Raw genomic sequence first — 12,010 nt, forward strand, 5'->3', positions numbered from 1 at the left:
TATTGATCAATAAATTGTTCTTTTTTAGGTATTTTCTTGGTGGGCACCTTTATGTTTGCATATACTTTGTAAAGACTCAGTTTAAATGGGAATGATCTGGTCTCTTCATTTTTCAAAATAACTTCCGTGTATATGTCTCAAGATGAAAAACTGGGCACCATAAAGAAAGTCAACATAGCGAACTGTATATCTTTAAGTTTAACTCCTGAAGTGTTAAACTATAATTTAAACCGTAAAATACACTTACTTCAGTACAGGTTCTAGGTGACATATTCAAAAGATAAAAACCAAATGAGCCACTGAAAAATTTCATGTGCAGAGTAGTAAAACCACTCATCTGCAGACAACTTTTTAAACCAAAGTTTTCGTGATCTTTTGGAAGAGGCCATGAAGAGCTCTGCAATGTTGTTAGAACTTACAAACAAGAAAGAAATTACACAGCGCCCTTGATTTTCTTTCCTGCTTACCTTCACCCCTGCTAGATTCCATTTTTAAATATTGTAAAATATGTGGACTATGGTGAGCAAGTAGTCTGAGAAATATGATCGTCCTTTTTGGTGATTGCCTTCACCAAAAAGTGTGTGACTCATGGCCTGGGAGTGATCCTTTACTCCCCCTGCTCCAAGTCTATCAGATAATTACTCAAGAATCTCTCCAGCCTGCTCTCTTTATCACCTGCATCACTATGCCCTTGTTCAAACCCTCTTCTCCCAGCTAGCTGATGGGCCACTCTGTCTTTAATATCCTTCCACCTCTCTGCACAGTGCTGCCTGAATGAGCTTTCTAGAAGGCTAACGCGTTCATACCTTTCTTCTACTAAAAAAATCCTTCAATGGCTTTGCAAGGCTTTTGAGAAAAGTTGGAGCTTTTGTAATCGTGGTCGTTCACCACACGAGCCATGCTTTCTTGTCTCTTGCACTGCTATACCTCTGGCTGTCTGTTCCTGCAACTTCTCTTTGGTTCCCCTCTCCTCTACCCACTCCATCATTTAGAGCTCAGTGCCCCCACCTGTGGGACTGGTCCCCTTCTTTTGCTCTTCAAAGCACCACTATGATAGCACTTCCTTAATAAAGTTTACCAACAGTATTGTAATTGTCTGGTTACTTGTTTCTTCAGACTAAATGTCTTTTGTCATGCACAGTAGCTGACATATGGTAATTGTTCAGTGACTCCTTTTCCATGCATTCATTAAGTCATCCACTTAATAGTTTTCTAGTACCCATTGAGTGTCAGGCAATGTTCTTGGTGCTGAGGAAACAGCAGTGAACAAAATAAGCACAAATGCATGCCCTCCTAGACCTCATATTCTAATGAATGGAGAAAGACAGTAAACAAATAAATGAGTAAATACAAAGTGTGTCAGGTGCTAAGTGCTAAAGCAAACGGGAATAAGGATTGGGAGAAGTAGATGCAGTAGTATTTTAAAGTGGGGCTGGTGGGAAGGTCAGTGAAGTCCTCAGTGATAAAGTGACTCTTAGACAGTGCTCTGAAAGAGGTCAGGCAGAGGCATGTGCATAAAAGGGAGAAGAATATTCCAGGCAAGGGAACTGCAAGTATAAAGGCCAAGAGGTGGGCATATAGTAAGTGTATCTAAAGAACACCAAAGAGGCTATAGGTAGGTGGTTGAAGGTGGGGATATGGACATGGAAGGCAGACTGTTTTTGTATGGACTTACAGATTTTTGTAAGCACAATAGTGTTTACTTTGAAGATAATAAAAATTATAGGAATAAATAAACACATATAAATAAATCAAGTTTTTCTTGTACCATAGACAACGGTGTCTCAAGATGGGAATGAGATCTTTCACCCTTGCATTTACCCAAGTCATTCCAACACTACTGGAATATTCTAATAGGCTCTAGATTACCTGTAAGTACAAAAATGAGAGGAGGAATTCAGATCATGCCTTCTATATTAAAACAGCCAGCAAAAATCATCTTAGTTACATAGTCTCATTAATATGGAAAGTGTTGTGGATGTGGATGTAGGTCCAAGGTCTCTAATGCTCTTCAGAAAGCCATTATGTAAACCGTGGCTAGAATTATCAACCCAAATTAATCTTCAAAGACACAGTTAAGAAATGGATGTTTCTATAACCATTATGCATTGGCTGCACTTTCCAGTTTGTAAAAATTTTTTAAAAGCATTTTTTAATTAAAAAAAGTCTTTTTTAATTAAAAAAAGCCTGATAGATCATGGAATGGAAATGGAATGGAAAAGAATTAATGAATTCTTCTGACACCACCAATGTTAGTCCAAATTTGATTGAGGTATTAATTACTTAAACAGGATGCAGAGCTTCTAAATGATGTGCTTTAGGTTGCCTCTTGGGAGGTGTTTTAAGGCAAGTTCTGGTTGCCTGCTATTAGGAAATGATGTTCTGTGTGAGCAGGGGGCGGACACAGTTCCTGTTCTGTCCCTGATGGCTAACAGTAAAATTTGAAGCTCTGAAAGCTGCTGGTCATTTCTGGATACAAGAATATACAACCAGCTTCTGTAATAAAAAACACAGGGAACAAAAAAGAGGTGGTCCATCTGTGAAGGGGAGGATAAAAGCCCCAAACTATTAAGCCATTTAAAATTATTTCCTTTTTGAGTTAAAAATCTTTCCATGATTTAATAAAAGTTAGGAAAAATGAAGAAAATACATTAAAGTCAGGTTCCATAAGGAAGAATGATAACATATATAATCTAACTTTTGGAGTCATAAAATGTTAACACCAGAATTTCTCAGGGACGTGGGGTAACAGACTTTAATCATAACCTTTTCAAAGATACTAACCTGGTCAAATGCATCGCAAGATCAGAAAATGCATTAACTTGGTTTATAAAGAGTAAGAGGAAATTTGAAATAAATAATGAAAATTTGTCTTACATAAGAAGAATTCATTTCAGATATACTTTTATAAAATTCCATATTCTACTTGGATGTTTGGTGACGGAAGGTCAAGAAACATAAACTCTAGCCACTATTATATGTATGTCTGGAGTATAATTCAGGTAATGTTTTACAAGATTCAGATTTCATAGCTTAAGTGCATGGAAATGCCAAACTAGGAACTATTGGGAAATGTTTAGAATGTAAGAGAGTGTGCTGAAATATTTTCAGTGTAAAAGCCAATGATTTAGTTGAACTGGGTATGAAGGAATACAGCATAAACAAGAAAGAGCAGGATAGTGCTGAGATGGGAGAGCCTCATATCTTGTTTTGAGTCTTTCATGGACTCTGTCTTCAGTCACACTTAATCATTTATATTTTCCCAAGCAGTCTCCTATTAGTCTTCACGTGAAGTTCTTAATAATTCTTCGAGGCTCAGCAGTCATAACTCACTTCCTTTGTGAGACTTCTCCACTGCACCCAGACAGAGCTGGTTTTTATCCTCTGTGTTTCTCTAGCACATTTTAACTGGCTATATTTTAAAATATTCACATATTTATAAAATCTACTTGACTAGGCAGCAAATTCTTCAGGTCATGTATTTTGCATCCTCAGTACGTAGTTACTACCTAGCAAATAAGTATTGACTAAATTGAAACCATGCATTAATGAACATAAAAATTATTAAATTCCATTTATCAGATCTCCTCCATAATTTTACCACTCAAAACCACCATACCTCTATCATGGGAAAGAGTTCCCAGTTTTGAGGCAGTTGTTCCTCTTTAACTATCTGGGAGTTTTGTGTCAATAATATAACTCCATAATTTCTATTATTTGAAGTAGTTCTTTTTTTAAGAAAAAGACTGTATTTATTTATTTGTTTGAGAAAGAGACAGAGAGAGAGAGAGAGAGAGAGAACATGGGGGATGGGGCAGAGGGGGAGGGAGAGGGACAAGCAGACTGCATCCTGAGCACGGAGCCCGACCTGGGGCTCCAACCACCCTGAGATCCTGACCTGAGTGGAAACCATGAGTCAGATGCTCACCCGACGGAGCCACCTAGACACTCCTGAAATAGGTCTTCTAAAACAGGTCTACTTTAGAGACTGTCAGTAAGATGGCATGTCGTTCTATTAATTCATGAATATTTGACCAAAAAAATGGAGTAATTATTTTTTAAAAGGAATAAATTCTTTCTGACTTCTCTATCTCAAGTGCTGAGTTTCTGGGGGAAAAAAGGATGAGTCATTCATTGGTGTTTCTCAAGATGATGAAGCCGTGACCTCTGTAAGGAAGGTCTCTTAAAACTCAGGAAATTAAAGAAGTGATCTATTTTTTTTTCACTACTTAACAAAACCAGGACCCAAGACTAAATATTGAGCATTAACTACTACCTCAGATTAAAGACAAATCGAGGTATTTGAGAATCTATGTCCTGATTAGGTCCCAAAACAGAGACTCTATCACCTCTCACCAGATATCCAGGCTGAAATTAGCTCATTTCATTCCTTCTAAATATTTAATAAACTGTTTCTTGTTGCTGAACTCAAAATGGAAATGACCCGGAAAGAAAGAAAAATTAACAGGCTTCCTCTGCCCTCTGTGATTAAGCACACTTCCCTAGTGTACCATAAAGGAAACAAATTTATGGTTCACAAAGGCCTATCACTGTACACTACACTCAGTAAAAAATATTTCTATTGAGTAAAGTATAAGTGCTTTTCCTATTTTAAATCAACAATGCTGAGAAACACTAGCTGCTAAAATTTAAATATCCCATGATCAGCAGAAGGAGGACATAAATTTAGGACTATAATATATAGTCATCTACTCTTCAGGTCTATTTTCCACCTAGACCACCATTGCCCATAAGAACTTTCTGGAATGATGGAAGTGGTCTATTTTGCTCAATCCAGTATGGTAGCCACTAACCACAAGTGGCCATGGAACACTGGATGTGTGGCTAATGCAACTGTTAGGAATTGGATTTAAAATTTTATTTAATTTTAATTAATTTACATTTAAATAGCCATATGTGGCTAGTGGCTACTGTATTACAAAATGCAAATCTAGACTTTTTAAAACACATAAGACTTCAATCAGGTGAACTGAATTCCAGCCTACTTCTGCCACTGACTGCTTTGGACCTTGGTCAAGTCATTTAACCACTCTGATGCTGTTTCTTTATCTGTGAAGTCATAAACTAGATGATTCCTAAGATTTCTTCTAAATCTTTTACACTCTGCTTTAAAAATAGCCACGTAGTGTGACTAGAAATTGATACTTTTCCACTATTCTCATGAAAATCAGTATTTTAGTTACACCATGCATATTCACTCACGCACATATGCTCCAAATAATCTATAATACACAAATGAATTTAAGAAGATGAAGGAGAAAAAGCAGTTTTATAGTAGTTCTGTTGGATTTATGCTGCCTACTCCCACTCCTGACGTGCAACGACCCTTGCTGGGAAAAAACTATAAAGCTGATTCTTTTGTATTAGTACCTGATTTATTGGTTCATTGATTCATATAATTCAGTCATTTGGTTTATGCACAATAAGTACCCAGCACAATTATTGTATGACATGATAAGTGCTGTGGAGGAGAGGAGAGGGCAGCTTCTAACTTAGCTTAGTGTGGTGCTCAGCCGCTCATATAATAGCTTAGTGTGAAGGGGTGTGAATACGTGAGTGTATGTGAAGTTTCTCAAAGAAGGTGAAAAAGCAGAAGTCTATTTTTTAACGAATCCATTCAGACACGTGGACTCTGTTCTGCCCTCAGCCCAGGCCAGAGGGCTTTTGCTTTAGGGCCTCTGCTTTAGAGAGTTCTTCTTGGGCTGTACTCGTCATGCGTAACCCACCCTCTGACCTCAGACTCTGCTTTGGGCAATAGGGACCCTGGAATTCTCTGCCCCAATGACCGGAGCTCATTTCAAGGACTCTGAGTTGTCTCTACCTCAGGTCTGTTTCTCCAAAGGTGAACCACACTACTGGTGTGCACAACAATGAACGTAGAGAAGCAAAGAAGTGGGTATTTTGAGGCATGTGGACGTAGTTTGATCTTTGAACATTCCAGAATGTCTACAGGTGACAGCTCCAGTCTCATAAAGTTGAGGGATGAGGTAGGTGTGGGAAGGAAAGGGAACCGGCCAGGTCCAGGGGCTGGGACTGGGTTATAGCTCTCCGCATGCTGCCACACTCTGGCTTGGATCTCCAAGGAGTGCAACAATTTCGCATTTGAACTTTCCAAGTCACTATGTGGACATACCTGTGAAGGTCACGGGACATATTTTACTTGCCAGTTTATTAGTTTGGTTAATACCTTTTAAATATTTCAACACATTGTATGAGGGCATCCATTTATATTCTTGCCCTAAAATGTGCACATTTGCCCTTAATCTGCAGACGTAAGGCATAGGACTTATAGGGACACAACTTTATTTTGAGAAGCTTCTTCTTAATCTAATAATGAGATATGAGAATTTGGTAAAGAGATTTCAATGTCATTAGTATCCTCATACAAGAGTGATTTATTTTGCCTCAGTATAGCTCTGCAGTATGTTAGATCCTAAAGTTAAAAGAAATGATAACTAGTGAGGTTGATGATATACTTGAAGGAGACAATTTTTAAGGCTTTTTTCCACTAAAGCTAAATACACGAGTGTTGTTTACTGTACCTCGGTATTTACAGAATGTGTGGAGGTGCGTATGTAACATGGATAGTTGGCTGTGTAACAGGTGTCTGTGCACTTACGATGAAACAGAACAGAATGACAGGACTTTAGATCTGGAAAGGGACTCAGATATCATTTAGTCTCACCACTTCTATAGATGAGGAATCTAAAACAAATTTAGATATCTAAATTTGTCTAATATCACATAGCTTTCTAGACCTTTACTTGGAACAGAGTAAGATAGTTAAAAATAGAGCTGATGCACATCCTAGAGGTTGTTAAGAAAGATAAAATGAGATAGAGAAGAATACAGACAGTAACCTAGTCAGCGTTGTAGACGATATTTTCATACTTCTGTTAATTTGATTGTGCTCTTAAACCACTACTGCAAATGCCCCCTTTAAAGTCGACTTTTTGTTTCTAAGACACTGAGCCAGCTTTAAAGGAAAGTCAAACTTCACACTCTCCTACCACACCAAGGTGACCTTTCAACAGCTCTGTAGAAGTCCATGCAGCCAGGAATCCAAAGTGAGTTCCCCTGAGTTGGGCAATTGGACAGGGCAGTGGGACAGCACCAGGAGAAGGATGCATTGCTTGTCTACTTTCTCTTGGTCCATTTGGAAAATCAAACATTATAGGCTCTGGACTAAAGCACCAAGGAGATGGGAAGGACTCTGTTGTGACATTTACTTGCACTTCATGGATGATCAGATTAAATGAGGATAACAAAGCATTAGAACGGTTACTAAGGCATCCCAGCAGGCAATGTGCACAACTGAAGTAAATGCAGTTTTACTCAACAAGATTCCATGGTTAAAATCTAGTCTAATAGCTAAATATCCTAGGACGATTTTGGTCATTTTTGTTATTTGTGATTTGAAGGTTTTGGTTTTGCTTTCTTCACCAGATTAAAATCACAAAGAGAAGCCTGCTGTTGTCTCCCACGTCTACCATCCTGCTGATCAAGACAATTGGCAGAGCAAAGTATAATGAAGTAAAATGATGAGTTTTAGATGTGGGACAGCAATGCATTATAATTAAATATATTTAAAGTAAACCTTCACATATTGATTATTTCAATTTTATTTTAAATGAAGCAGAAGCAATTATTTATCCTTATGTTATCAGCTAACATAAAATGCATTACGTTCATTTGACCCTAATGTATTAAATGTGTTTGCAGGCAAAATTAAAATAAACTAAAACTATCTATAACCTGTTCAGATATAAGTCCGAATTTCACTTTAAGGAACAATAACAGCAAAAGTTTTTCGGACTTTTGAAAAAAAAAAATCTCTGACACCACCAGGGCCCAACGAACGACATTGTAAGTACTCTTATAATTCAGAAAGACTTGACTCGATATGCTGTGGAGTTTGCATATATTTGGAAGGAGAATGGGAGATGAAGATAGGTTTTCAGAGTAGAGAAAGGGATTTGGTCTATAAAGCCTTGGATGTAGACACTTTGGGCCAAAAAATAATTTCCAGGAAGTTGGGATGAGTTGGCATATTAACAGATATTTATAAAACATCTATCTTTTATGCTTTTGAGAACTCCTACCACACTTGCCAAAGAAAAAAATAGTAAGAATATCAAAAGAAAAGCTAACTTCAAAAATGCTATTTGAACAACTATTTAAACCTCTGAAGAACTTGAAAAATAAAGATCACTTGCGCCAGGGTTCAGAACTTTAGCACTTCCGATTGTGGTCAGTCCTTACTTTGATTCTTGGGTCTAGTTCTATGACTCAGAGCCACTCTCTTCTCGTTTAAATGTAGTCCAATATATTTTAGCTCAAGATTCCATCTTTTAAAATCTCATCCTGAACTTCTCAGAAAACCCAAAGGTCATGTTTACAGAACAGACGCACAGCGGGACTAAGTAAATGTGGACCTGCTTGAGCTGCAGGCCTTCTTCTTTATTCTATCAGAGATGCTGTTAATCTTCAGATGATTATTTTTGCAATATAAAATACATATCCTGGATTATGGAAACTAATTCCCCACCTGACACCCTCATAAACAGTTTTGTAAGAGCTAATTTTAGAATGTTCCCAGTTTTTTCATTTCATCATCAGAGACATTTTACATTTTAAAAAATACTCCAGTGTCTCTCAAGATCCTCTTATAAGCAAACCTTCCTCCACGATACAAAACAATAAATGTAGTGAGTTTTGCATATTGTGGAAAAGATGAGAGCCATGCTTTTTACTACCTTTCCTTGTTCTAACTGATGGATAAGAAGAGGATTGTTAGGAAAAATAGATAATGTAAGATGATAGGAGAAGGCCAAAAAAAAAAAAAATGACAACAGCAAATAGGACCAGAGGAATAAGGTGCACTATCAATCACAGTATTCGATACAGTACAATTTAACTGATAGCTATAATCACACTGTGCTTAGTCCTTACATTTCACAGAGCGGCCTTTCTGTATGCTAAGTTATGTCAGCAGGGATTCATCTTAACAGCCATACTTCTCGTTTATGGAACTCTCTGTCGTTCATAAAGCATTTTCATATTATTACTATTTCACTTGCTTCATGCCATAACCCAGTGAAATAGATGAATTAGGAATTACTGCCTATATGTTATAGATCAGTAGAGAAGATCATAGACTATAGTCACACACTCCTAAGCAGTTTTGAGGCCAGAACTACTGATTATGTACTTTTCTCTCTACCAGACTTCGAGTCAAAACACACATGAACACACACACAAACACACGCATAATATTTAAAAGAGAAAAAAATTTCCAATGAAATTTTTCTCCCATGAAAACTGCTTTTTTCCAGGATCCTCTTCTTTCTTTGAGATGGGTTAAAATATAGGGGTGCTATTTAAGTTAATAAAATATAACTAGTGGTGTTTTGAGAAAGACTGTTTTTTAAACCATAGAAATATTTCACTTTAAGCAAATATAAGATATAAAAATTCAGTTTGCTGGGAAAAGGAATTAGAGGATTATATTGCTTTACAAAAAGACTCTGAATGGGATGGCTTTAAATAGCAAAATTCCCCCAGAACATTTAAGATATGTTGATTTATGAAAATCTGATTCATACAGAACTTTACAGGAATACATCTGTTATATAAATCCGTGTTCACCTGTAATTTACTCTAGGGGGAACAACTGAGTGATAATAATAATAACACACTCATATAGTTCTTCATTATGTATTTTAAAGTGCTTTCCCCTAATTTATTGCATTTGTCTTTGGCAACTTTATAAGGGAGGCAGAGAGGGTATTATTATCCTTTCTTTACAGATGAGAAATTGAGAGGTTAAGTGACTTGCCCAAGGTCAGACAGACTATTCATTCATTTACTGCTATTTGAATGATGTAGTTTTAACAGGTTAGTCAAGAAAGTAAGGTTCTTCCTCCTAATTCTTTTTTTAAGCAGCTGGGAAGGCTATTAAAACAGAGGTGGATGATCTCACAAATATAATGTTGAACAAAAGAACCCAGACACAAAAGTGTACATACTGTAGGATTCTATTAATATAAAATACAAATGCAGGCAGAATTAATCTATGGTGGCAGAAGTCAGAATGGTGGTGAACTCTGGGAAGAGGTGGATGGTGACTGGAGGCGAAAGGGGGGTTTCTCGGATATGCTAATATTGTACTTCTTGCTCTCGTTTTTGGTTACATAGTTATGCTCACTGTGAAAAGTCACTGAGATTTTTACTTGTGATTTGTTTACTTTTCTTTATATATATGGAGATATAGATATAGATATAGATGGAAGTTTTCTTTTAAAAAAGAGTTTTATTATCTTTAAAAACAGTACAGCACTTCAGAAGATCATTACATTACACATATCCTTTGAACATTTGTGATTTCAATTAAGTTTCTTAGCCACATTCTAAAAATGAAAATATGAACTAAATTAGAAGAGTTTAAAGAGAAGTAAAAGTTTATAAAAAAAAAATCCAGGATCATCTTCACCTGAAAAATTGTTGTATGAAATGGGAAATCAAAGCAAACTAAGATAATAACATAATTTATTTAGGGCCAGTGGGACGTTTATGTTTAATGACATTAAGCTAGGAATTGTAGAGAAATGACATTAAATTGTGATTCACATAGTATATTCTAGAGTATATGTATGAATTTAAGGAAGATAAGATTTTAATTTTTTAAAAATCCTCTTGATTTTAGAATTTGTATATTAGGATGCTGCATTGGGCATCAACATAGAAAGCCAATGGCAATGATAAAAATCTGAGGAGAATGTGCATACCTGGGGACAAACATGGGCCCTTGAGAATCCCAAGTAGCCTTCAATGTAAGAATATTTGGGAGAAATGTGTTTTGACCATGATCCAGGATAGAAATTACAGGGGCATTCAGTTGCTTACAGCAATTTCAAAATTTTATATTGTAGTTTTCTAAGAATCTTTCACCCCCTGTGGCCCTGTAACCCTGAGAACTACTGCTGCACTTGTATCCAAAGTTACCACTGATGACATATGTTTTGTTTAATTTTCACATATTATCTTTTTGTTGTTTTTTTTCATTTTATTTTTCTAAAAAAGAATCCATTATAGTACCTCCACTTTCAAGTCATCTGAATCAATTTCCTATCTTGATATCATTGGTTGGGAACAAAGAATTTCCAGGTGGGTAGGGGGGCAGACTCCTTTTCAGGGTGCCTTTCGCCAGTGATGTCTCAAAGCCAACTCCACCATGGCTAGGACTACAGCTTGTTGAGTTCCTCCCCAGGAGGGCTGTTGAAGGCATCCTGTTCAGGGAGAAGCCTTTAACCTTTAACCCATTCACTCATTTGTTTTAATTCCTGATCAATTGCCGTATTCTTCGGTTAGTTGCTTTAGGACCTAGCTAACTAATTTTTAAAAATAAATGTTAGACCTTAAACTCCTGTAAACTGCAAGCCGCACATTGTGTATACGGCACACAATCAAGTTCATTGTGATCACTGCGTCCGGGATGAGTGTGAGACATAGCTGTCCTCTGGAATCTGGGTTATTAGAAGGTCAACCCATGTTCCCCAATATTGTTCATGTCATAAAATAGGTCGGCAAGGTGGCTCTAGAGATAGGGAGGAAGAGATAGGAAGAGGTAGGTTGAAGGAATTCTGTTCTTCAAGGCTCAGCAAGCTGCCCCAACTTCTCTTTCACGGGCAAAGGATAAACAAATCATGAGTAATGGGGCATGCATGTCTACGGGCAAGTCCATGTGGAATTATTTCATGATCTTTTTTAATGACAGGGATCAAGAAGGCACCACTGTTTCTTTCTGGGGGGAGCCCTTCAACAACAAAAACTCCTTGAATCCCTGTGGAAGGCTCACTATACTAATTCACAGTTAGTCATATTCCTCTGGATGTGACTTTCGAAAACTTTGAAACTCACTCCTTTGAAACTCATTCCTGTTTAAGCTAGTATGCATATCCCTGAATTTAATCTTCCTTAGAGCAGCTGA

The 12,010-nt window shown here is 37.0% G+C and overlaps 1 protein-coding gene across 1 annotated transcript in view; it reads right to left on the minus strand.

Annotated features, from left to right (window-relative positions):
• The window catches only part of COL25A1 (collagen type XXV alpha 1 chain), a 425,657-nt gene that overhangs the window by 91,185 nt on the left and 322,462 nt on the right, over positions 1 to 12,010 (minus strand). The window lies entirely within an intron of this gene.

Source organism: Ursus maritimus, unplaced genomic scaffold, assembly GCF_017311325.1.
Source record: "Ursus maritimus isolate PB19 unplaced genomic scaffold, ASM1731132v1 scaffold_11, whole genome shotgun sequence".
NCBI classification, from domain to species: Eukaryota; Metazoa; Chordata; class Mammalia; order Carnivora; family Ursidae; genus Ursus; species Ursus maritimus.